This window comes from Lissotriton helveticus, chromosome 11 (genome assembly GCF_964261635.1).
Source record: "Lissotriton helveticus chromosome 11, aLisHel1.1, whole genome shotgun sequence".
Lineage (NCBI taxonomy): Eukaryota > Metazoa > Chordata > Amphibia > Caudata > Salamandridae > Lissotriton > Lissotriton helveticus.
In genome coordinates this window covers 890,285,948-890,311,765 of record NC_136072.1, presented here as the reverse complement: position 1 = coordinate 890,311,765, position 25,818 = coordinate 890,285,948, and positions in this window count along the sequence as shown.

Here is a 25,818-nt window from a genome sequence, read left to right as displayed (position 1 = left end):
GACATTTCGTCAGTTAAGGTGACAATTACAGTTAGACTGTGGACGTACAGTCAGAGAAAGGTGATCGCTTTGTCGGAAGTAATCATTTTTCAGAGTATGAATGGGACGCATGCATGACCGGGAGACGAGCGGAAAAAGGAGGGGAACTGCTGCAAAGGGGGACGAGTGACGTCAGCGAGAGCCGCGCTGTGATAGGGCGGTCAGTGTGAAGCCGCGCTGGGACGAGAGACGTCAGCGATAGCCGCGCTGTGATAGGGCGGTTGGGGTGACGTCAGCGAAGAGCCGCGCAGTGATAGGCCAGTTAGCGAAAACCGCGCTGAGATTGGTGGATTGTCATCAGGAAGTAAACGAACGCGGAGAAAATAGAAATTTGTAGATTTTGAACATGAAGTGTTTTAAATGTTTGAGAGGGATTTTTAAGAGAAAAAGAAGAGAATCTTATTCCGGGGAAGAGGCGCCGCCGGAGGATACACCAGCTCACTATATGGCAACGAATGTTGGGTTGCATACTATACTGTGGCTTGGGACTTGGAGTAAGATTACAGAAGGGAATAAGGAATTGACCTTTCCGAAGTACGGAACGTTTAGACTAGCGGTGTTGCATCAGTTGAAAGCAGTCATGTCCTCACTGAGACCTTTGCCTAGACCAACACAGTTTGAGGCCCTTAATGCGTGGATTAGGGCGGCGCACGACAGGAGTCAAAACAGACGCCAAGAAAGGGTAAGGCGATCAGTAAGGGCAGTGCAAGATGCTAAATGGGATGAAGAAGCCAAGAAGTGGAGGGTACAGGTGATTGAGGTAGATAAGTTGTACCCCTTGAGAGAGGTTACAGGTGGAAAGAAACCCATGGAAGAGGATGATGAGAGCGAGTCGGAGGACGGCCTCATAAATAGGTTGTTGATAGATAGACCACCTCCGGACAATATGGAGACAGAAGGTACGGGGCTCCCAAAAGAAGACAGGGTTGGCATAGAAGGGTATAGGCCACTCCGTTTAGCGGATTGGGTACCTACCAAAGATGAAGGGACACTTCAACATAGTCCTGTACAGGGAGTAGTCGGAAGGTTTGTGGTGCAGAAGACGCCAGCAACAGAGAGGGCTGAGTCTCATGGATTGCCAGAGGCTCTTCAAGTACCTGTTACCATAGGTCCTATACGGTCGATTTATAGCCCAGAGAAAGCGAGAGAGGAAAAGCAGGTACAGCTGGACAGGGAAAGAGTTGAGATAGAAGGAAGGAATAACACGACCAATGCCTGGAGGCAATTGCCAGGACCAATAACGTGGAGCACCCCATTGCATTCAGCAGTGGGCCCCGTAACAGAGCAAGGGGGTCAGAGAGGACCGATGGATCTGAGGGGACCACGGCCAAAATCCTACAAAGAGCTGAGGGCTGACTTGAGAGAATGGGATGCGTCGACAGAAGCACAGAGCAACAGGTCAAGAGCAGAAGCAGAATGGGGAAGTCGAGGCAATGGAACATTATCTCACTGTGGGGCTAGCGAAAGCAGTCAGGAGTGGGAAGGTAAAAGTCCGGAGAGTAGAGGAGTTATACGTCATACAGACAGAGGAAATGAGCAGGAGCAAAGAGGCAGAAGTACGGAGTGTGGGGAGACATCTCGTTTCACTCAAAATGAGGGAGGACAAAGGACCCAAGAGTACAGGGATAGGTTTAGGTGCACTCACCATGCACCCAGTGATAATGTACAGCACTGGAGTCGTGGGAGCATAGGGAACAGCGAAGGATCTTGTCAGGTGCTGATCAGAGACCACCGGCAAATGGTGAAGAGATGGGGAATAACTGAATGTCTTACCATGCACCTAGAGAAGCCAGACAAAATGGGACACGTGGAACTATGGGGAATAGGGGAGTGTTTCACTACCCACCTAGAGAGGATGGAACTGCATGGGACCTGGAGAGATGGGAGCATGGGAGGACTCCCCATAACACGCCTGAGCCCAGACGTAGGACTCAGAGCTGTGATGGGAGAGATACAATTGGACTCTCTAAAGATAGTATACTGAAAGCTGTGATAAAAGCCAAAAGACTCGATGTGACCAGCTTAAGATCTGATCTGAACGATATAATAGACGGTACATTGTCTTTAGAAAGGATCGACATGTATGAACAAGATGAGCTACTGTTTATAGCAAAGGACATCACTCGAAAAGCCAGAGCAACTCATGAGAAACTGTCTGAACTGGCAGACAAGTATATGGTAGATTTGTCTAGAACCAAGGCATTACAGGGTAATCACAGGTTGCAGTATTCAGACCAGGACTTAGATGAGAGGAGGACAACTGGACTAAAAACACACATAAGGGAACTGATCACAGGAATAAGAGCATGGAGAGATCTGGACAAATGGGAAGAGAGGTGGTCCAAGAAGGGAACAGTCAGACGGAGTGCGAACGTGATGTCTCCAGAGGGAAGGCTAATGCAGATGGAGGCTTTCCCTTTGCGGGAAATATCGAATGGGAATTATGTACATGTGCCCTGGAGTAGGGGAGATTTGGCTGCATTTACAAACTCATTTCCGAAGTTAAGGGAGAATCCTGTAGAGTGGTACAAGCAGGTAGAGAGGTTTGTCAAGATTTCAAAGGTGTTGTGGATTGATTTGAACACCTTGTTTGATATTGTGGTTCCAGGAGACTTGTGGATAGCATGCAAGGTTAGTGTCGATTGGCCAACTGTAGAACCAGAAAGGGATCCTCGTACTAATGGACCGTCGGAAAGTGTAATGTTAAAATATGAAAGGGTGATTACATGGTTGAAGGATAAAGTGCCACCACAAGACATAGACTGGGTAAAAATAGACCGAACAAGATAGGAACCAAAGGAGACAGTTCACGAGTATTATGAGCGATTGCTGAAAGCTTTCAAACAATACAGTGGACTAGATGTAATGGACCCCAAAGATATAGGACAGTTTGTATCAAAGTTTGTTTTGGGGTTGAGACCTGATATTTGTCTGATGATTCAGCAGCATTTAATTTGTTGGCAAAACAAACCATTGTATGAGATTTTGAGATACGCAAGATACTGCAGTGATGAGATAGAGTCCAAAGCAAAGAAATTAAAGGAAAAATTGATGGTGGTGCAGATGCAGTCAGCTGCAAAGGGAGGACAGCAGCAACAGGGAACAGGGACCATAGGACGGAAATCAAACAGTCAGAATAGGGACAACGAGGAAAACCCTAGACCCAGGATAGATCTTGCTACATTGAAAAAAACGACAAAGTGCCACCAGTGTCACCAGGTGGGACATTGGAGACGCGAGTGTCCCTATAACCCTGAAAATGGAGAAATAGAAGTAGAGGAGGAAGTTCAGGAAGTTCCAGTTCAAAGGGTGACAGTGTCAAGAAGTAATGTGGCCAAAGGGGGGACTTCGGCTCCACGAGCTCAGTTCCCTCAGCCGCCAAAGATTACGACAGGAGGAAAGGTCTATAGACAAATGCCTTTGTTCACAGGTAAAGAAGAGTGTTACTACGTTGATCCATTGACGGGACGACGGGTAAGTAGAGAGGAGGACTGTACCCTCGGGGCAGTTCTAGAAGTGGATCAACGAGGACCGTTTGTTGAGGCAGAAGTGGCAGGGTGTCCTACAACATTCTTGGTGGATACTGGAGCTACTCGATCCACTCTGAGATCGGCAGTGGTTCCAGATCTACCAATGTCGGGGGAAACGATTCAGGTGGTAGGAGTTGCAAACAAGAGAATGAATAGCCCTTTGACGGAACCAGTGTCAGTGAAAATAGGAAATTACATGGATGAACATCAGTTTGTGGTATGTGATTCTAGTCCTGTGTGTTTGTTAGGAAGGGACTTATTGTGCAAACTGAACTGCACTATATACTGCACACCTCAGGGAGTAGAGGTACAGACTACAGACGATGATGCTACCTTCAAAGTTGTAAATTCGAGAACATGCATAGAGCTGTATCCTACCCTGACTGTGGAGGAACTCCCATGGGATTTACGAGATGTAGTGTCATCCGAGGTATGGGATTTTACTGGGGAAGAGATAGGACTGATCAAAGGAGTAGAAACAGTGAAGATTATGGTTAAACCAAATGCTGAATATCCAAGAACGCCCCAGTACAAACTGACCCCGGAGACGATTGCAGGAATAAAACCCGTAATCGACTCTATGATTCAACAGGGAATACTGAAGGAAATCGTGGGAAGTCAATGCAACTCCCCGATTATGGGTTTGCAGAAACCTAGTGGGAAATTTAGAATAGTGCAAGATCTTCGAACAATTAACAACATAGTTGTCTCATGTTGTCCAGTGGTACCGAATCCATCAGTGATATTGTTTCAGATACCATTCCAAGCTGAGTGGTTCACAGTGATAGATCTTTGTCAGGCTTTCTTTTCAATCCAATTGGATGAAGAGAGCCAGTACCTTTTCGCTTTTAAAATGGAAAATCGCGTTTTAACATGGTGTCGAATCCCCCAAGGGTTTACAGACAGCCCATCAATATTCAATCAGCTGTTGAAGAAAAATCTTGAAAGTCTGGTACTGCCCCAGAACTCGGTTCTGGTCCAGTACATAGACGACCTACTTGTTGCGTCAGAAACAGAAGAGGCTTGTAAGACAGATACCATTGCCTTGCTGAACCATTTAGCTGAAAATGGACACAAGGTATCTCCGAGCAAATTGCAGTACTGTCTCACAGAAGTACAGTACTTAGGTCACCGGATAGAAAAAGGAAAGCGCAAAGTGTCACCCGATAGGATAGAGGCGATAATGAAAATGAACGCGCCTACGACACAGAGAGAAGTCAGGATGTTCCTAGGAATGGTTGGTTATTGCCGACAGTGGATAGCTAACTTTTCACTGAAAGCAAAACCCTTACAAAAACTGACGCACAAGGAGGTGAGTGATCCGGTACCATGGGACAATGATTGTTTGATGGCGTTCCTCCAGCTGAGAGAAGACTTGTGTCGTGCTCCGGCTTTGGGAATGCCGGACTATGAAAAACCATTTGCACTTTTCTGCTGTGAAAGGGAGGGTTGTGCTTTGTCAGTTTTAATGCAAATTCATGGAAATGCCCGTAGACCAGTTGCTTACTTTTCGGCTACTTTAGATCCAGTAGCCGCAGCGTTGCCCGGATGTCTCAAATCCGTAGCCGCAACAGGTGTCAGCATTGAGCAGTGTGAAAATATTGTAATGGGACACCAGTTAGTGGTGTATGTACCGCATTCTGTAGAATTGTTGATGACCAGGACCAAGACACAGCACATGACCAACAGCAGGCTCACGCGCTACGAGCAAGTTATTCTTGCTGCAGAGAACGTGACCCTTAAGAGGTGCTCTGTTTTGAATCTTGCTACTCTGATGCCACTTCCTAACGATATAGAAGGCGAGGAATGTGAAGATCACAATTGTCTTGAGGTGACTGAACTATGCACGAAGCCAAGACCAGATATCGTGGATGAACCGTTGATCGACCCTGATGAAATTTTCTTTGTTGATGGCTCATGTTTAAGAGATGATACTGGTCGGTTGAGAGCAGCTTATGCTGTTTGCACCATTACTGGAGTTGTGGAAGCCGCTTGCCTGGAAGGAGTACACTCCGCTCAGGTAGCAGAAATCATTGCATTGACACGTGCCTGTATAGCAGGAAACAAAATTAGAGTTACCATATATACAGATAGCCAATATGGTTTCGGTGTAGTTCATGATTTCGGGCAGTTGTGGTCTCAGAGGGGTTACATGACCTCCTCTGGTTCGCCTATTCGAAATGGAGAATTTGTGCGATTACTGTTAGAAGCATTACAAGGTCCAGCTGCAATCGTCAAATGTGTAGCCCACACCAAAAATACAGATTTTGTGTCGCAAGGTAATAGATATGCAGATGAAGTTGCCCGCTATTGTGCGGAGCAAGGATATTCTTTCACGGAGGTGGAAGTAGGTGGGGCTCAGGAAAAGACCGAATTAAACATGATGTTAGAAACAGTAGATACTTGGGAGGATTTGAAAAACATGCAAGAAAATGCACCTGATTCTGAGAAAAAGGCATGGGAAACAGCAGGTTGTGTGAGAAGTGAAATGGATTTCTGGGTTTCGGCAGATGGAAGAGCAGTGTTACCTGAGTGTGGAAAGGTCACGGTCCCTACCTCAGTGGGGAAGCATCCTTGCGCGGGGTCCAACGTGTCTAACCCCGACTGCACCTTGTTCCCCTTCCCCAGGAATTCTTCTCTCTCTCTCCCTCTGCAGGTACGACAGGATTCCATCGCGACAAACGGGATACCGGAAGCAGTTCTCCCTGACCCCGGAAGTCCCGCCCCCGACTGCGTCCCGGAAGACAGAAAAGCCGACGGTCCACAGGAAAAGAGGTTCCCACCAGCGGACTCGTGGCAGGAGACAGCAAGGAAGGAACCGGAGCGGAGAGTGAGCGGCGAGAAGTCGGAGAGCCGAATCGAGGAGAAGGAGGAGGAGGACGCCGACGGCGACGTATGGTCGGAGGACTGGTGGAGTCCTCAGGAGGTGGCTGGAGAGCGGCCGCGACTCACCAGGGAGTTGCGGCGGGCCACGTGAGTAACCGTCAACCTTCTCCGTGTGTCCCTTGTAGTTATAGTTGTAGATATTGTATAAAGTACACAACCCTGAGCACTTTTAGCACTGTATATAGATATATAGTCCTCCTTTCACCCCCTTGAACACCCTACTCACACCTTCCCTCTATCCCCTGTCTCTTCCACCTCCCCGTCCGCCCCTTTCCTCACCATCGCATCTTCCGTATCCCCCCCACATCCCGGTGACGGTGGCAGTATACGTTATACACGAGAGTCAAGGACTAACGGCCCTGCACTTTCTCTCTTTTCCAACCTCCGAGGCCCATCGGTGTAATCCACGAGACCAGACGACCCCACCCTGAAGAAAAGAAGAACACACCGCCCTGACGACCACAGCCCAGCAGCGGGAGACAGACCCCGGTGCTTCCCTGTACAACGTGCCATACCATCCGGATACCATCGTGGACACCGGGCTACCCTTACCAGAGACTGCATATCCCCTCTTGTACTCAACAGCAATAAAAACCGCTAGCCATAGCTCGATACATCTGGCCTCCCCGCTTGTTATTCCGGTCCGCTGAAGCCCACACACCACACTGAGGAATTAGTGAGTCCAATGGCATGACAGATACATGGTCCAGTACACCTAGGAAGAGATGCCATGCTGAGGGTATTCAGGCAGACTTGGTATTGCCCTAAGTTTAGGATTGCAGCAGAAGCAGTGTGTAGGAGATGTGTCACATGTCAGCAACTAAACGTAGGGAAAAGAACACCAGTTACAATGAGTCACATTGGGAGGTCTGGGGGGCCTTTCAACAGAATGCAATTAGATTTTATTGAAATGCCAAAAAGCAACCACCTCAGGTATGTTCTGGTAGTTGTATGCATATTTTCCAGATCGGTCGAAGCATACCCTACACGCAGGTGCGATACACTCACAGTAGCAAAGTTGTTGCTTAGAGAGTTGATCCCGCGCTACAGGGTGCCAAACTCCCTGGAATCAGATCGAGGAACTCATTTTAACAGTGAAGTTGTGAAAATGCTTTGCTCTGCATTGAACATTGATCAGAAGTTGCACTGTAGCTATCGACCAGAGGCTTCAGGTATCGTGGAGCAGATCAACGGCACGTTGAAGTCCCGAATAGCCAAAGTATGTTCATCGACTTCCTTAAGTTGGCCTGATGCTCTGCCTTTGGTGCTCATGAGTATGCGTAGCACACCAGACAGGAGGACAGGTCTCTCTCCGCATGAGATCCTGATGGGGAGGGCAATGAGACTTCCAACTGTCCCAACCACTGCTTTGTTGAACATTACAGATGACCTAATCCTGGATTACTGCAAGGGACTGTCTGACGCCATTCATTCTGTGTCCTTCCAGGTGCAGGCTGCTGAGGTTCCATCTTCCAGAGACTTGTGTCATGATCTGTGCCCAGGGGATTGGGTTTTACTGAAAAAACCTGTCCAGAAGAACTGTCTAGACGTGCGCTGGAAGGGGCCCTACCAGGTCATTCTTACCACGAATACCGCTGTGAAGTGCGGAGGGTTGCCGAATTGGATCCATGCTTCCCATACTCGAAGAGTTCCAGCACCCCTAGAAGAAACAGCTCCTCTCGCAGATGAAGATTCAGTTGTGGACGGTGAGCCACTAGAGGGGATCAGTCAAGCTGTGGGGGTGTCTGAAGAAGTTGGGAGTGCTACAGATCCAGAAGAAGAAAGACAGAACGGCAGTGAAACTGAAGTTGCCACTGAAGGAGAAAGCTGCTGTGAAAACAACTCAGACACAGATCAAGTCCAGAGTGATCCAGAACAGAGTGAAAGGACAAGAAATAGGAGGGAAGGCGTGGAGCAGCTACTTGGCCTGAAAGAAAAAAGAGGCCAAGCTTGAAGCCAGCTCGAGAGGAAACTCTTGCTCCTATATCCGAAGACTCGGATCTGGACGAAGGTGTACAAGAGCAGGAACAGGAAGGTCCAAGGATATCAAGGAGGGTGCGAGTGCCTTGCAGAAGATACTCTACTCCTGAGTGGACCTACCTCGCTGCAGATGTCAGAAGCACGCAGAACTGGGAGGGTGAGGCAAGTGACCCTGACCAGAATTGACCCCTTCATAACAGTGGAAATAGAGTTGCTGATACCAGGAGTGGAGGTCGAAGGATTGCTGACTCTCAATATTGTCTATCCTCCTCTCCTGAGTGGAATAAGAGACTTGGTCTTAAATACAGTAGAATTTTCGGTTTGTTGTTCAAGGAGTCCAATACTCGAGGAGCTCCTTCTTCGTTTAGAAATATTAGAAGGTGTGATGAGAGTCGTTGGAACACGTATAATTCCAGATTGCTAAAGACTTTGTAGATAAATTAATGAAGAGATAACCTAGCGCCGAGTGGAAGAAGAAACTAGGGACTTCCATTTAGTGGACGGAGAAGGGCTAGGGTTGTCTGTTGCTATTGAACACAAAGACTGATCTTGCGGAGAAGATTATCAGCTTCCAGGTGTGGTTCGACTAGAGACATTGTGCTGAGAAAGAAAACTGAAATTACACTGTTTGAGGTCATGGAGGCTGGCAACCCGAACCGCAGGGCCAAATGTATAATAGGCACACTTTTAGTGGGAGTGATTTTTCTTATAGCTTTAGTGGTTACAATATCATATGTAGTGGGACATTAAAACGAAGAGAAAGCAACAACAAAACCAAAGATTACATCGACACAGAAACCTACTATTGCTAGTAAAAAGGGGGACAATACAGAGAAAGACAAAGCTTTACTAGCAGCTGAGACTCGTAGGTTACATGTAGATGAATCACAGGGGAACTTTAAATCGAATGCATATGCTAAATTGTTATACGAATGTGTTGATGCTATGGAGGCTAAAAATTGTTATGTCTGCATGAAACTGCCAGCCTCTGTAGACGAAGGTATCAGATACCATCATCTTCCATTGACTTATGGAATCACATGTAGTTTGTTGCTGAGCATATTTTATGAACGGGATGGGTTCGAATACTATTTTTCGAGCTTTGATTAGGTGTTACCAGAAGTGCCGAATTACAAACATTTAAACAAATGGGATTATTATGAGAGTGAAGACAGATTACAGAAATTTTTCCTTCCTTGGAAAACATTAGATACTTCACATGCCCGGAGAAATAATTTGACTTGTAAAGTGTCAGAAATTGAGAAAAAGTTTATAGGGCAGGTGGATGATCGATACAGGAGACAAAAGATTTTAAAATCTTCAGGTCAATGGAAAACAGATTGGACCGAGGAAGAAAGGGCACATCAAAGAAAGGGTAGCAATGGTCCAATAGCTCTAGATAGAGAGAAAAGGGGGAAACTGTGCATACACAGAAGTGAAACTTATTACGAGAATGTGTTTGTGGGAAAAGTAAGTTGTGAACATGCTTTCCAATTAGAGTACTATTCTAAAGATTTCTTGAAGGAAATGCAGGTGATCCCAAATGTATATTTTGTCTGTGGGAAAAACGCATACGTGAAACTACCAGATAATTGGTATGGATCATGTTATTTGGCAATTGTCTTCCCCAAAATATACCATGCTAAGGATTTAGAAATCATAGAGGGGAAAACACAAGCTAGAGGAAGAAGGGATGTTAGCGCTGAGGAGGTAGTTGGAGACGTATTTGGTGCTATGTTTCCTATTCTAGGGATAGCACTAAATGATGTCAAGATTAGAAGATTGGCAACAGTTGTAGATAGGTTGTCCGCCAGTACTGCTAGATCACTAATGCTGGTGGAAGGAGAAATGCAATCGATAAGGGCAATGGTTCTTCAGAACCGACTTGCTCTAGATGTTCTGTTAGCCAAAGAGGGAGGAGTCTGTAAGGCTTTGAAGGTCCAGGAATGTTGCACTTACATTCCAGACAATTCAAAACCGTTAGAGAAGTACATTCGAAACATTACTGAAATACATCATGAGATAGAGGATTTGACAAAGGTAACAGTGTGGGAAAAAGTAGGTCAAGGAATGGGTAAAGTTGGAGGTTGGTTTGCCAACCTAGGAAAGAATATAATTTGGTACATACTGAAACCTATTATCATAGTAGTGATTTGTATAATCACTTTGTGGGGATTGGTGCGGCTGTATCAATGGTATAGATCAAACAAGTTGCAAAGAACCATGAGAAGGCAAGAGAGGAGATTGACTGTGATGCAGGATAATCAGTACAGGAGTCTAAAGGCTCTAGAGATGATGAAACGAGGGGGTACTGAAACGACTTCAGTTTGACTCAGTCCATACCTCAGGGATGGTGTTTTGAGGGTGATGACTACTGAAAGTCATCAAAGGGGGGATTGAGAGAGTGCAAATTAAGAAAAATTGTAGAAGTGCACCATATTTACAAGCACGTTGTATTAGTTTAGTAAACAGTATATAAGAGTGTCAAATTATAGAGTGAAGGTACATAATAGTGTTTAATTAGAATAGAATACTTATATAGAGTGTAAAAGCTAAATGTAGATGTGTTCAGAGATGTTAGAATGATGTTGAAATCTCATGTTATGTGGCTGTTGTAAGGGAAAATGTAATTCTGCTAAACGTAGCAATGTGTAGGCCACATGGCAGTTCACTTAAAGAGTACAAGAAGCTGATGTATTTCCACATAATCTGGATTTTAATGTTATTATGATTCAAGTATTATTGATCCTAGAACTGAAATATATGTTTTATAGACGTTTATATAATCATTGTGTGTAATAAGTTAGAATATTGTTTAAACTAAAGAAATTAAATGTTTTGCAGATGTGCATAGGCCCGTTTCATGGAATCCTAACAGGCCTGAATAGATAAAGTCATTTCTTTTGATCTGCATGTGCTCGTTAGAGAAAGGTCGTGTTAGGCACAGGACGCAGAGCCTGTTACATGGTTTACGACTTAAAGATATGGTGGAGGCCGGAATTTGGGGCCCACAGAGAAAGTGTCTTTTGCAGGTGCGAGGGGGTTTAATCAGGAAAGTGATGAATAGACTTTTGTTCAAGAGAGCCTGGTACAGGCCTGGAGGAGTCTTCAGGAATTTCCTGGGGGTACCGTCTTGCCGGAGAGGAGCCTGGGAAGCAAGGTCAAAGCTAACGATGGGCCTAGAAGGAGTACCAGCATGGAGCACCAACACCACGTGAGGGGCGTCTCTGGGGGCGTTTCTAATGTAAATGTGATTTTGTATTAGGGACAGCACCCCTGGGTGGAGGCAAGGCAGATGATCTGAGGAACCTAAGAGAGCGGATGGGTAGGCAGATAGAGAACTGCAAGACATCGTTTGGAACAAAGACTAAGGGAAGTGCGTGATCTTCTTTGGAAGTCACCACTGCTGACACCTTTTTAGGTTAAGATCTTGCTAAGTAAGGATGTCACTTAGTCTAGTGTAGGGACAGTCAAATCTGATTTCTTTCCTTTCTGTAAATGACTCATAAGCTACAGCTTGTGTTTATCCTCGTAACTTTGATAATTCTAGAGTTTGTTTTGGTGATATTCTTCTGCCGACTAAGAGCATTTAGAAAATTCATGTTTGTATTGATACCCGTATATCTTTTGAATCTTATTTTGAGATGTTTGTATCTCCAGTTAAGTTTTGCTTTGTAATAAACTTTTAAAACTTTTAAGCTTAAGTGGTTCTTTAGAGTGGAGTAAGTCTTTAACTGATTAACCTGGTAGTGGATTGCCTTTTACTCAATGACAGGTACCAACGGTTCAGTCGACCTGAGTTGGGATCTAGATCTATAACTATAGACCAGAAATCCCGCATTAACACATCCAACTACAAAGTAATAGGGTGAGATATTTTGTCAGATGAGTATGAGGGAATTAAACAGAGGTAGATAATAACATTTCATTTGAATGGTTGTCTTTCATAATAAAGTATGTGCCTGTTATGTAACAGTTCTGATATGTAATGTGCTGTTTTGCCTTTTTGAACTGAATCTCCACAGACAATTCCACCTCTTTTGTAGACGTAGGTAGACAAAAGTAAGCACATTTTAAGTCCCAGCTGCAGACCTATTCTTTCCAATACTTAACATATAGTTACACTAGGCAATGGCTCAGCCCTTTGCTCATGCTCGATTGGATTTGTTGTTTATGCTTGCTGATCGGTAGCCATCTCGTAAAGGGTTTTCTTTAATAATAAACTAATTGGAAAGCTTCCAGCGATGCATCTTCCTGCAAACGTACATTTGTTGATTGGCAAAAAGCACTTGTTTTTCAATTCTTCAAATTGTAATTTATTATTGTAACATAGCATTCCTCTATGCTAAAATTGAATATTAAAATATTAAAAGAGGCCATCAAGAGCTCAATGCAAGTGGTGCACGCTTTACGAAGCACACATTTACTTTGGCGACTATCATGGAATGGGTTTTCTTTAATAGAAAATCCATTGCAACGTTAAAAGCAATGCATGCACGTTTCTTGACACATGATTGTCAAAAAGCTTTGGCAAAGTGAATAGTCTGGTGTTAGACCTGGCATCATTGGGGTGAGTCTCCCTTCCATTTTGACGGATTGCCTCCTCTGTTTGGATATGTTTTTGCTGGTTTTATGCTTTGGGCACTGTGCCACTGTGCCACTCAGGAAGCGCACCATGTTCAAGTCGATGTGTCTGGTACATAAGGCCCTTTACGGAGTAGGGTCGGCATTTCTAAAAGAACGCCTTTATTGGTATACGCAAAGCAGGTTATTACGGTCATCAGATGCCAAATTGGTTCATGTGAAAATGGTCAGAAAAGCCACCTGGGGTGGTAAAAGCTTTGTGGCAAATGCAGCCAAAGCATGGAACAAGCTTCCCTATCAGCTTAGAGCTATTTCTAAACTTTTTACCTTCCGAAAGGTATTAAAACGTGGTTGTTTTCGGAATAGTTAATTAAGTATCTTTCTTGGCTTGGTTCCTCTGGAGAGATGTCATTTAGCGCCAGGACACCCATGGGTAACAGCGCGCTCTATAAATGGCAAAAAAATAAAATAAATAATCAGTGCCACAGTGCAAGTGCTCCCGATGTTAAATCACTGTATTAATTGGTTATTCCATGAATGGGTTATTTGATTTATCTGTCAGCCCCTAGTACAGTGCACCATGTGTGCCCAGGGCTTGTAAATCAAATGCTGCTGGTGGGCTTGCAGCACTGGTTGTGCCACCCACAGATGCAGCTTGTAAAGTGTGTCTCAGGTCTGCCATTGCAAGGCCTGTGTGCAGTCTAGCACTGCCATGTCGACTTGGCCAAGTGCACCCACTTGCCAGTCCCTAAACCTTCCATTTGCTTCATATTTGACACCCCTATGGTAGGCCCAAGGGCAGGGTGCATTGTAAGTATATGTAGGACATGCTCCGATGTGTGTAGCATGTTCTAATAGTGAATTACAGCCATTTTCGCTTTTCACTATTGAAGGCTACCTGTTCTCATAGGCCAGAATGGGCAGTTAGATTATTACATTCTTATTATCCTAACTGACTCAGGGAACATGGTGGGAATTCGAATTTAGTATGCCTGAACTCAGAATGATAAAATACATCTTTTAGTAAATTTGGTTTTAATATTCTGTGTTTGAAAACACCACTTTTAGAAAGTAGGTATTTTCTTGCCTAACTGTCCAGGCCTGCCTCTGCTAGGTTGTGTATTCCTGGTCTGGGTTTGTGAATGACAGGGCTGGGGGATTCCAGGAGACAGGGTGTGGCAGCCCGGTGGTGAATAGAGAGATCTGCATCTAGATGGGAGAGAGGAGTTGCACCTGGGACCTGAATAGGGTTGGGCCTTCCCTCCACAATGCTGGCTCCACCTCCTTGTCAGGTGTCAGTAGCGCCAACAATACTAAGCCACTAACCTTCAGAACAGCCAGCAGGAACGATGCCGCGAAGAGTAGTTCCCAATGTCCCCAAAACACTACACCCACCACAATGTAGCAGAGCACTATGGGTAGTGAAGTATTTGAGGGAAAAGGGGAAGGGGACAAAATAATAAAGAAGCCTGTTCCGGTCACAGGAATAGGAGACCTGTTCTATACTCCCTCTTGAACCCCTGCAGTAGGGAGAAAACAAGAACAGAATGAGTAGTACTGCAATTCTTCCCCCACCTACTCAGACACACACCATCCATACACACTTACATGAATGAGTCCTGAATGTGTCCACCGGACTATTCGTAGAGTTGAGGGGTGACAGAGAAGGAGGGCGCCTGGGAGTGTTAGCCCAGCGTGAGGAGAAAGAATTCCGGCAGGCACCGTTGCACGCAGCCAGGCGCTGTCTTTATACCTCCTGCGACTCCTATCTTCGGAGCAACGGAGGTTCCCCAAAGGTGGCCTTCCAGTTCTGTGAGGCTCCGATATCTCCAAGGTGCAAATCACGTGCAAAGGTAAATAATAATCAATGTCCAAAGGTCTCGAGGTTCGGTTCCAGAACCGAGACTACTGGTGGTAAAAAGAACAAAGTACCGCTGTGGAGAGGTTACACCACTCTCCCACACAGCACAAGGGTCGGCGTCTCCTGTGCGGCTTCAGGAACACAGAGACGCGGCTCCTCCCTCGGTCCCTCGGGATAGCCGCGAGCACAGGCAGAATCAGGTAAAGCGCGGAGGCGCTTCAAGGCATGCGTTTTGTTTCCAACACAAAAACGCACGGAGTACATGAAAGTACAGGCAGAATCACGTAAAGCGCGGTGGCGCTTCAAAGCATGCGTTTTGTTTCCGACACAAAAACGCACGGAGTACATGAAAGTACAGGCAGAATCAGGTAAAGCGTGGTGGCGCTTCAAAGCATGCGTTTTGTTTCCGACACAAAAACGCACGGAGTACATGAAAGTACGACAGGTCACGGCAAACAGCAACCAGGCTTCGACGGCAGATTGTCAAGCGCCGTGTTCTCCGGAGGCGGGACTTAAGTAGGAGTGTGCTCCATCCTGTCGGCCTGCTACATGTCCCTTGGCCTTATGGGAGATGTAGTCCATTCAACTTTCGTACATGTCAGGCGCAACCTGGAAGGTGCGGGTAGGGGGCTGTATGCTGCCTCGTAATCATGACACTCCTGTGGCTTGTCTGATATCTGATGTCTCTGCCCTGCACTGTGAAAGGAGAGGAGGTTACATGTCAACAGAGTGCTCCAGAGCTGTATCTTCCCTCCCTTGTGCTGGCTCCACCTCCTGTGGGGTGGCCGATGTCTCTGCCCTGCACAGTGAAAGGAAGGAGAGAGTCATGTAAACAAAGTGCTCAGGAACTGGGTTGGACTAGGCCGAGGCCTCTCTGCCTTCAGAGAACAAAGGATTTTGGGGTATAAATATTGGGACCCTGATCCCAAGAAATGGGATCACTTCTGGACAAGAAACCTTTCTGCCAAGGAGAAGAACCTAGGAAGCTGCAGGAGTTGTACTGCCCCTCTGCCAGTGTGCTGTTTGCTGGGTTGGCCTGCAGTGGTTGCTTCATTGCCAAGGGAAAGGAGAAGGAACTTTGTAAGGACTTTCATCTACAGAATATTCTCCAAGTGCTTGACCTGTGCTTGCCTCCTGCTGAAGTCTCAGGGACAAAAGACTTCACCTCCAGCTCCCCACTGAATTTCCTTGCTGGGAATTCTGACTCCAGATACTTGCGTGCCTCTGGGAGCTGGAAGCTCGGTGCATCGAGAAGAAGCGTGCCGCCGCCGCTGCTGAAATCGTCGCATCACCGGAGAAACGAGCCTTCGCCGCATCTCCCTGGAAGCGTGTGTTCATCGAAGCTGCCTGCTGTCACATCCTCGGAGAAGCATGACACCACCGAGAGAATCGCCATCGCATCACCGGAGAAGCGTGTCACAGGACCTGTACAGAGTCGTCGCAAGGCTGCCAGGGCGTCATTGCATCGTCATCGCATCGCCGCATCAAGGGCGCCATCTTCTTGCATCGCAACCGGATCATCGCGTTGCATCAAGGCGCCATCTTGCGCACCGCAACGGGCCCGCAGGCCAAGAATCTACACATCATCTCCGCACCGGTAAGGATCCCGACCCATCCCATACTCTGCGCAAGCATTAAGGCACGACGCATCATCTCCCCTGGATCAGGGAACCGACGCATCTCCCGTTTTGGGAGCCTTTTGTTTACTTTGCGTTACGCATCCAGGTACTTTGTTGAGAAGTTTGTCGCATTTACCATCTTTTTTTATTTTTATTTTTTATTTATTTCGCTTTTATTTCAACAATCAGTCGAACAATGAGCAAGATACATAGCAAAAATTACAAATTACAAAAAAAAGGAAAAAAGGATCAGAGTAGAAAATAAACATCACAAAATATATAATACTTCCTAGAGAGCAAATGACATCACATAGGATAAACAAGTCATAATACATCCATTTAGATATTGGATCCCATATTTTTTGTCCTTGTTTCCTTTTTTTGGTCCCTTTGAGTTTATACATTGCCATTTCTAATTGATGTATAGAAAGCATTTTAAGTTGCCATTGATGAAAAACTGGGGGCTCAATATCAATCCAGCGAGAAGTGATACAGAAGCGAAAAACTGACATGCAAATAAACAAAAAGGCTTCTACGACAGTAGATCTAATTCCGATGTGGTCCGTTTGAATGCCTAAAATAACTAATTCAGGAGTTAGATTTACAACAATCCCTAGACTATTATTTATGAAAGATTCTATATCTGCAATAAAACGGTAAAGTTTCATTCATTTGAAAAACATGTGAATAGAATCAGCACCAATCTCATCACATCGGTTACATCTATCTCCATTGCCTACTTTCCATTTTGCTAATTTAATAGGGGAATAATAAAGATCAAAGATTGACATATAGTGTTGACTTTGAAGTGAGCCATTAAAAAGTATTTTAATTGATAATTCTATAGATCTTCCCATATCAACATTCTCGAGTTCGAGTTACCTTTGCCATTTGCTCTCTACTAACATCATCTTCGATTTGATTAAGAGCAGTAACATAAACTAAACCTATTTTTTTTACTTTCCTACTAATTTCTAAAATAGAGTTTTTACTCATACAACTATGATCAAGAAGGCCTTTGGATTCTAAAAAGCTCAGAATCTGAAGATATTTGAAAAAATCATTTTTAGATAAACCATATCTAGTTTGGAGATCCGAGAATGAGGCAAATTGAGTATCTTCATATAGGTCACCTAGTAATTGAATTCCAGAAAGATACCATCTTTTTATAGTTTGGTCATGAAAGACTGCTAGTAGCATATGATTGTTTAAAACAGGAGAATAATAATGGATTCCATCTAAACATACAATTTTTTTCTTTATTTGCCGCCAAACGGCAAATGCCGCTATAACCATTTTGAATTTAGTTTTTTTATAATAACTAGGTTCTATGATTTTTACTAAACATTGAGTTACTTCTTCACCTAGCAATAATTCATAGACTGACGGATATACTGATTCTTCAGTGATGGTATCCATAAAAAGTAATATACCCATGTGTCTTAAAAAGATAAGCCAATAGTACAACCGGAAATTAGGGACTCCCCAACCACCTTTTATTCTTGGCAGAACACACCATTTTAAGGCGCGCCTGGAACGATGGTAGCCCCAAAGGAACCTAGATATCATTCTATCGATTTTAGTAAAATAAAATGACAAAAATAAAAGAGGTATTGTTCGAAATAAATATTAAAACTTTGGGAAAATTAACATTTTGATAATATTAACACGGCCATAGAGAGAGAAATGTAAGTTATTTAACCTTTCCAGAACCTTATTAGAAGATTTTAAGACGGGCTCAATATTCAGGCGTATAATATCATCAATCCTAGGAGATATAGTTATCCCGAGATATTGGGCTTCTGGAACAAAAGTTATTTCATTAGGTCATCCCCATTCAGAATGAATCAATTGAGTTTTAGTTATATTTAATTTATAGCCTGAAAGTGCTCCAAATTCTACGGCTAAACAGATTATTTTTGGAAGTGCCCATCTAATATCTACAGTTGTAATAGCGACATCGTCTGCATGGGCGAATACTTTAAAATGATTCTTACCAATTATCACAGGGGTAATGTCAACTTCGACAGATAATTTACGAAGATAAGGTCCTAGATATAAGGCAAACAATAGGGGGGAGCAAGGGCAGCCTTGCCTTGTCCCCCTCGTTATTGAAAATCTTTCAGAATGAGAGTCTGTTATCCTAATAACAGATTTTGGATGAGAGTACAGAGCTTTTACTGCGTTAATATATGAATGTGGGAATCTCATCCAGACCAATACCGACCATAAGAACCCCCAGGTGACCCTGTCGAACGCTTTTTCTGCGTTCAACAGGGCCACCGCAACAGGAGATTCAGAGGCCTGTGTCCAATCCAACAAAGCTATTATTTTTTTAACATGGTCGGTAGTGTCTCTTTTAAAAATGAAACCATGTTGTCTGATAAAAACAAGTGATGGCATTAATGTATTTAATCTGTTAGCTAGAATCTTAGAAAAGATTTTGCTATCAGCCGTTATGAGAGAGATAGGTCTATATGAGCCTAACTCTTCACTGTTTTTGCCTTTCTTTTTAAAGATGACTATTGTAGCAAGTGACCATGCAGCTGGTGGATAACCAGCAAAAGCAGATTGAAAGATCTTATTCAGCTCTGGCTTCAAGACTTTCATAAAGACAAGATAAAATTCTAAAGGAACGTGGTCCGGTCCCATTGCTTTACCGGCAGCTAAACCCATGATAGCTGCTTCAATTTCTTCCCAAGTAACTGGGGCACTAAGTAGCTCTTTCTGTTCTATCGACAATTCAGTTTTATGAATGTCTTCAAAATATTGATTTATATCTGAATCTAGTGGTTGATCAGATTGATGATATAATGTTATGTAGAATTCAATAAATGCTACCAGTCTATCCCCCTTAGAGGTTTTCACCTCTCCATCAAGATCAAGAATTTTAAAGATCTCATTAGTCATTGCACGCTGACGAAGTCTTTGGGCCAGGACTTTCCCTGTTTGTTCATTCAACTCATAGCTTTCTGTCCGATGTTGAGTGAAACGTAAAGCTACCTGATCAGCAATATGAGAATAAACTCGGCTGCGTTTAATAGATAAGTCGACTTGAGATTCTTCTATGTGTTTATTTGTTTTAATGTTTTCAGCTAGTCGTATTTCTGCCTTTAAGACCATATCACAGTCTTTTTTAAATTTGTTACGATTATTTTTCTGTTGAAAATTCGAATACTTTAACGTTTCTCCTCTTATAATAGATTTAAATGTATCCCAGACTATTGGGACTGATGCAGTCTCATTATTAATCTGGAAAAATTCTTGAATAATACTGGTCATGAAAAGTATATAATCTCGTTGTGATAATAGGTTCCTCTGAAACGACCAAGTTGATTGCGAACATGGCCCAAAAAATGGCAGATTGAGATTTAAACAAACAGGATTATGATCTGATAACAATTTAGGAAGAACTTCTATCTTTATTTTATCAAAGAAGAACTGAGATAAAAAAAAGTAATCAAGGCGGACAAATTTCTTGTGTGGGGCAGAGAAAAAACTATAACCAGGAGCCGAAGAATGGAAAATATGCCAAGGGTCCAAAAGACCATTATCTATTACCAGGGACCTCAAAGCCTTAAACGTCCGAGGTTTGAGACTTATGTATCTTTCGTTTTGTCTAATATTAAAGCTAGCTTCAATGTGAATATTTAAATCACCACTAAAGATAATAGGAATATTGCATAATGCGAGCTCCTGATTTAAAGAATTAAATAGCTCAGAGTCGTCCAGATTAGGGCCATAGACAGAATAGATCATAATCTTGTTCTGAGAAACTAGAATTTCGTCCGAAGCCCACCTGCCCCATTTATCAGATGATGTCTTAAGGGCAATACCTAGATTCCGCCGCATAAGTATAGCTACCCCTCGTTTAATTCCTGTCTGTTTAGAACAAATTAATAAATCTAATCCTAAATTCTTTAAGAGGTCTCTTTTTTCCCAAGAAACATGCATTTCTTGAAGACAAAGAATGTCAATTTGGAACAAATATGTCATTTTAGCCAAAATTCCTCTTTTTTTGCCATCATTAAGACCATTGACATTAAAGGTACAAATTCTGATTTCCCTACCCATCAGAAAAAATAAAGGTTGAACATCGACAATATAGCACAAAAGTCCTGGCGTTCCTTATTCCATTGTGTTTTGGTTTATTCAGTAAGGATCTTCTTGCTTTACTAAAATTAAAGCCTTTAATAAAACTGTCTATCTTATCTTATCTTAACCAAAATTTGTACAGCGCACGTTCACTCGCAAGTTTCTTGGCGCTAACCGAGCGGTCATAAACACTATACTCAAAGGGGACCAGGGAGACTACGCCATTGTCTGCAGAAATAGCCACGTTTTAAGTAGTCGCCTGAACTGGAGAAGGGCGGTGGAGGAACGAATGTCCAGGGTGAGGGTATTCCACAGTTTAGTTGCAAGCATGGCGAACCTGCGTCCTCCCATACGTTGGAGCTTGAAACGGGGGACAGTCAGGAGGATTTGAGAAGCAGACTGAAGATTACGTGAGGGTGTGTATGTGGGCAGCAGTTCCTGAATGAACCTGGGACTGAGTAAGAAAAGGGCTTTGAATGTCATGCATGCAACCTTCAAGAGAATGCGTTGTGTAACAGGAAGCCAGTGAAGTTGCCGGAGCAATGGTCTAGCAGATTGCCAGCGGGGAAGACGATAAATAAGTCTGGCTGCTTGGTTTTGGGCTAGCTGCAGACGCTTGCTCAAAACAGCTGGGAGGCCCAGGTAGATGGCATTGGCATAGTCTAAATGCGACAACACCAAGGCAATTACAACCTGGGTCAGAGCAGAGTGGGTAAGCAATCGGCTAATCTTTTTTATTTTCCGAAGTTGGAAAAAGCACGATGACACTACAGCATTGACTTGAGGCTTCAATGAGGGCTCATCATCGATGAGTACCCCTAGGCTCTTCACTAATTTGCAGGGATTAGGAGGTAAGCCGAGTTTGGAAGGCCAGTAATGTGGTCCCAAGAAGAGCTTGCTTTTACCGAAAAGAACCAACTCTGTCTTTTCGGGGTTCAATTTGAGATGGTTATTGTCCATCCAATGACCTATGAAGAGCATGGTAGATTGGAATTGCTGGACAGATTCTGGAGAGTCATCAATGGTAAAGGTGAGTTGCAGGTCATCTGCATAATTAAAAGTGGTAACTTTAAAAGATTTTAATGAGTGCAACAGGGGAAGCATATAAATATTAAACAAAATAGGGGATAAAGAGGAGCCCTGAGGGACCCCACAAGTATTAAGTAATTTAGGCGAGGAAAAGGCTAGGCTATCTAATGAAAAAAGAATGTACCAAGTAGGTGCCATCATATACAAATCTTGCTCAGTTCCGATTGTTGTTGATTTACACCCCCACCACCACCCCCACACACCATCACCACCCACCCTTCTTCCCCACCCACACCCCCAACCCACCTTATGAGGCACAGGGACAGGCAGTCCCTGGGAACACCGAGTGCCTTCTCCCCTACCTCCCAGACGACTTGAAGAAAGAAAAGAGAGAGAAAAGAGAAAAAGGGAACAATATACCGTCTAAACCAGCCCATTAGCAGTTTAAATATCAACATACTAAATTACACTAGAAATAGAGCTATACATTTCTTACATATAATCATAAAGAAGCTAGGTATTCTTTAGCAACAATTTCCGATAAAAAAAATCTTGTTTGACCTTTCACTGTAACTTTAAGTTTGGCTGGGTTCTGTAGGTATACTATAGCACCCTTTTCTTGAAATCCAGCGATCAGCTGCCAAAGATGCCATCGTTTAGACACAGTTGCCTGAAAAAAATCGGGTCTAACAAAAAAACTGCATCCTTTAGCAGAACGCTTTTTATCAGGTCTGGCTAAATCAAAAAACACTTCTCTAGCCAGAAAATTGTTAAATCTGACCAAAATCGCTCTCGGGTAATCTCCTTCTTTTGATTTGGATTTAATAGAAAAAGGAAAACGGTGAGCACGTTCGATTACCACGGTCCAGTCCCAAGAAGTGAGTTCAGGAAATGCTGTAGAAAATAGTTCGCAAATAAATTTCCAAACATCTGATCCGCCTAGATTTTCTGGTACCCCTAAAACCAACTTCATCTTCTAGGGTGGATATTCTAGTTTCGGCTTCTAAGACCCTTGCCGACATATCAGTGCATATTTTGGTGACACGTCGAACAGCATTTTTTACTTTTCGACAGGTAGCTTGGGCACGTGCAATCTCAGTTTTAGTGTCAGACCGATGTGCAAGCATAGTTTGGTATATCATAGAAAGAGTCACCTCCGGACCAGAATTAGAATCAATTGTTTCAGAAAATACTTGTTCATTTGTAGAGCAAGATTGTGCCGACAGATGGTCCTCCAAGCTGCTAGATTTATTCCTAGAAGCCGGTGATTTTCTCAGCCGGTGTTTCTTAACTGTAATGGTTGAGCCAGGTGAGATCTCACTAGCCCCTTCATCTTCTTCTTCCAAACTACTATCCTCTACAGGATAATCAGCCCAGTCCTTATCTAGACTCTCATCGGATGTTAAATCGGACCTGGAAAAAAAATTCTCGTTAGCCTCCTGTGTGATGTCTTGGTTAGAGATTTCGCTAGATTCTGGTGTTGGATTAGTTAAATTTTCCTGAGATATAGTAAAGTTTTTGGAGGGAATTTCAGTTCCAGCAACTCCATTAATCTCAACAGACACTACATGTCCCAGAATGCCATTTGTTAATGATTCAGATTCTGGCCCGGACTCCAGAGTTCTAACTGAAGATGATTCGGATTCTAGTATGGTTTCAGTTCCAAATTTGTTATCCCCGGGTACCCCAATATCTTGAAGGGGCCCCTCTGGACCTTCTGAACCCTCTGGAGCAGGTACTAATACGCTATTCACGTTGCCAGTCTGAGAGGGACGTTCCAAATCAGGATGAGAATAAACCAGCGAAGTTACTGGTGAGCACTGCACCAGAGCATTTTTAGCAGCTTGTTTTTCAAATGATGAGGATTATGAATCCGAAACCGGTCCCAGGATGCTTGTTTCCGGTCCAGGGAACACAAGGCTTGGCAGTTCGGGCTGCACTGTTCCCATGAGGCACAGGGTCAGACTGATTTGCATATAGCCATGTCTGAACTGGGGTGGCTGAGTGAACTAAAGAATGGTGATGGATTAAACCCAGATCAGTTGACTGGGGGTGAGTGTTTGATTTGTTCAAATGCTCCGTCCATCATCTCCTTTTGTATCGCTTTGTTCGCCCTAAGTGTGGCAGGGTATGCTCAGACGTGAGTCCCTTGTTCACTTGGCCACTGGATTCCAGATAGCCTGGCTGATAAGGATTATGAATCCGAAACCGGTCCCAGGATGCTTGTTTCCGGTCCAGGGAAGACATGGCTTGGCAGTTCGGGCTGCACTGTTCCCATGAGGCACAGGGTCAGACTGATTTGCATATAGCCATGTCTGAACTGGGGTGGCTGAGTGAACTAAAGAATGGTGATGGATTAAACCCAGATCAGTTGACTGGGGGTGAGTGTTTGATTTGTTCAAATGCTCCGTCCATCATCTCCTTTTGTATCGCTTTGTTCGCCCTAAGTGTGGCAGGGTATGCTCAGACGTGAGTCCCTTGTTCACTTGGCCACTGGATTCCAGATAGCCTGGCTGATGAGGATTATGAATCCGAAACCGGTCCCAGGATGCTTGTTTCCGGTCCAGGGAAGACATGGCTTGGCAGTTCGGGCTGCACTGTTCCCATGAGGCACAGGGTCAGACTTATTTATTTGCATATAGCCATGTCTGAACTGGGGTGGCTGAGTGAACTAAAGAATGGTGATGGATTAAACCCAGATCAGTTGACTGGGGGTGAGTGTTTGATTTGTTCAAATTTATTTATTTATTTATTTATTTATAGGTTTGTATCGCGCCGGCCTCACACCCGAAGGTGTATCTCCGCGCGGTGCTGTGTAGTGAACAGGTCGGGACATGCGCTCATCCTAAAACAGAGTAGTCTTTAGGCGTTTCCTGAAAACTAGGTGGCTCGAGCACTCTCTAAGGGAAAGGGGAAGATTATTCCACAGACGAGGGCCCATGATAGAGAGGGCACGACCTCCCTGTCTGGTCTTATTGTGTTTGGGGATCTGTAATAACAGCTGATTGCTGGACCTCAAAATACGGGAAGGGCGGTGGTAGACAAATTTTTTGGCCAGATAGTGCGGCCCTAGGTTGTGGAGACTCTTGTGCACCACACAGCAGATCTTAAATTCCACCCGTTTCCGGATGGGAAGCCAGTGGAGCGCTTTGAGAAGGGGCAAGGATGGCGTTCTGGGGGGGGCATTTATCACCAAGCGTGCCGCGGTATTCTGAACAACCTGAAGTTTGTTGAGCACTCCTTCATTGGCTGCTAGAAATAGGCCATTGCAATAGTCCAGGCGACTCAGTACGAGGGCCTGGACCAAGGTCTTTCTTGTACTGTCAGGGAGAAGAGGAAACACTTTCCGAAGGAGGCTAATAACGTGAAAGCAGGATCCCGCCGTGGTGCTGGCATGGTGAGCAAGAGTGAGATCGTGGTCCAGACGGACCCCTAGGTTTTTCACCACCTTTTTAGGGGAAGGGGCCAGACCCAGACTTGTGGGCCACCAGTCAGGGGTCCACAGGATTTTTGCCTCTCCAAATAGCATGACCTCCGACTTTCCCACATTACACTGGAGAAAGTTCCTGGCCATCCAGCTGGCGATCGCAGTCATGCCGTCAGAGAAAGCTTGTCTTATCTCCGGGGTAAAGGTTTTAAAAGTGAACAGCAGCTGCGTGTCGTCAGCGTAAGAGATGGGCATAAACCCGAAAGACCTCATGATGTCGGCCAGGGAGGAGACATATACGTTAAACAACGTAGGGCTGAGACAGGAGCCCTGCGGAACTCCTCTGGTGATGCTGGTGGAGGTGGAACTGAAGGAACCCATATTTACCTTCTGGGTGCGCTCTGCAAGAAAGCTGGTGAACCACGCCAGGGCAGATTTGTCAATGCCAATCTCCTTTAGTCTGGTTAGGAGAATGGCATGGGATATGGTGTCGAATGCTGCGGACAAGTCCAGCAGCACCAACACCACAGACAAACCCCTGTCCAGGGACATGCGTATAGCGTCCGTGACGGAGAGAAGGGCCGTCTCGGTACTATACCTAGGCCTGAACCCCGACTGAGAATGGTCCAAACAGCCGGTCTGCTCAATGAAGCTTGAAAGGTGATGGTTAACATGTTTCTCCATCAATTTGCCGACAAACGGCAAAAGGGAGATTGGCCTCAGGTTGGTCATGTCCGACCAGGGGATGGAGGTGTTTTTTCTGATGGG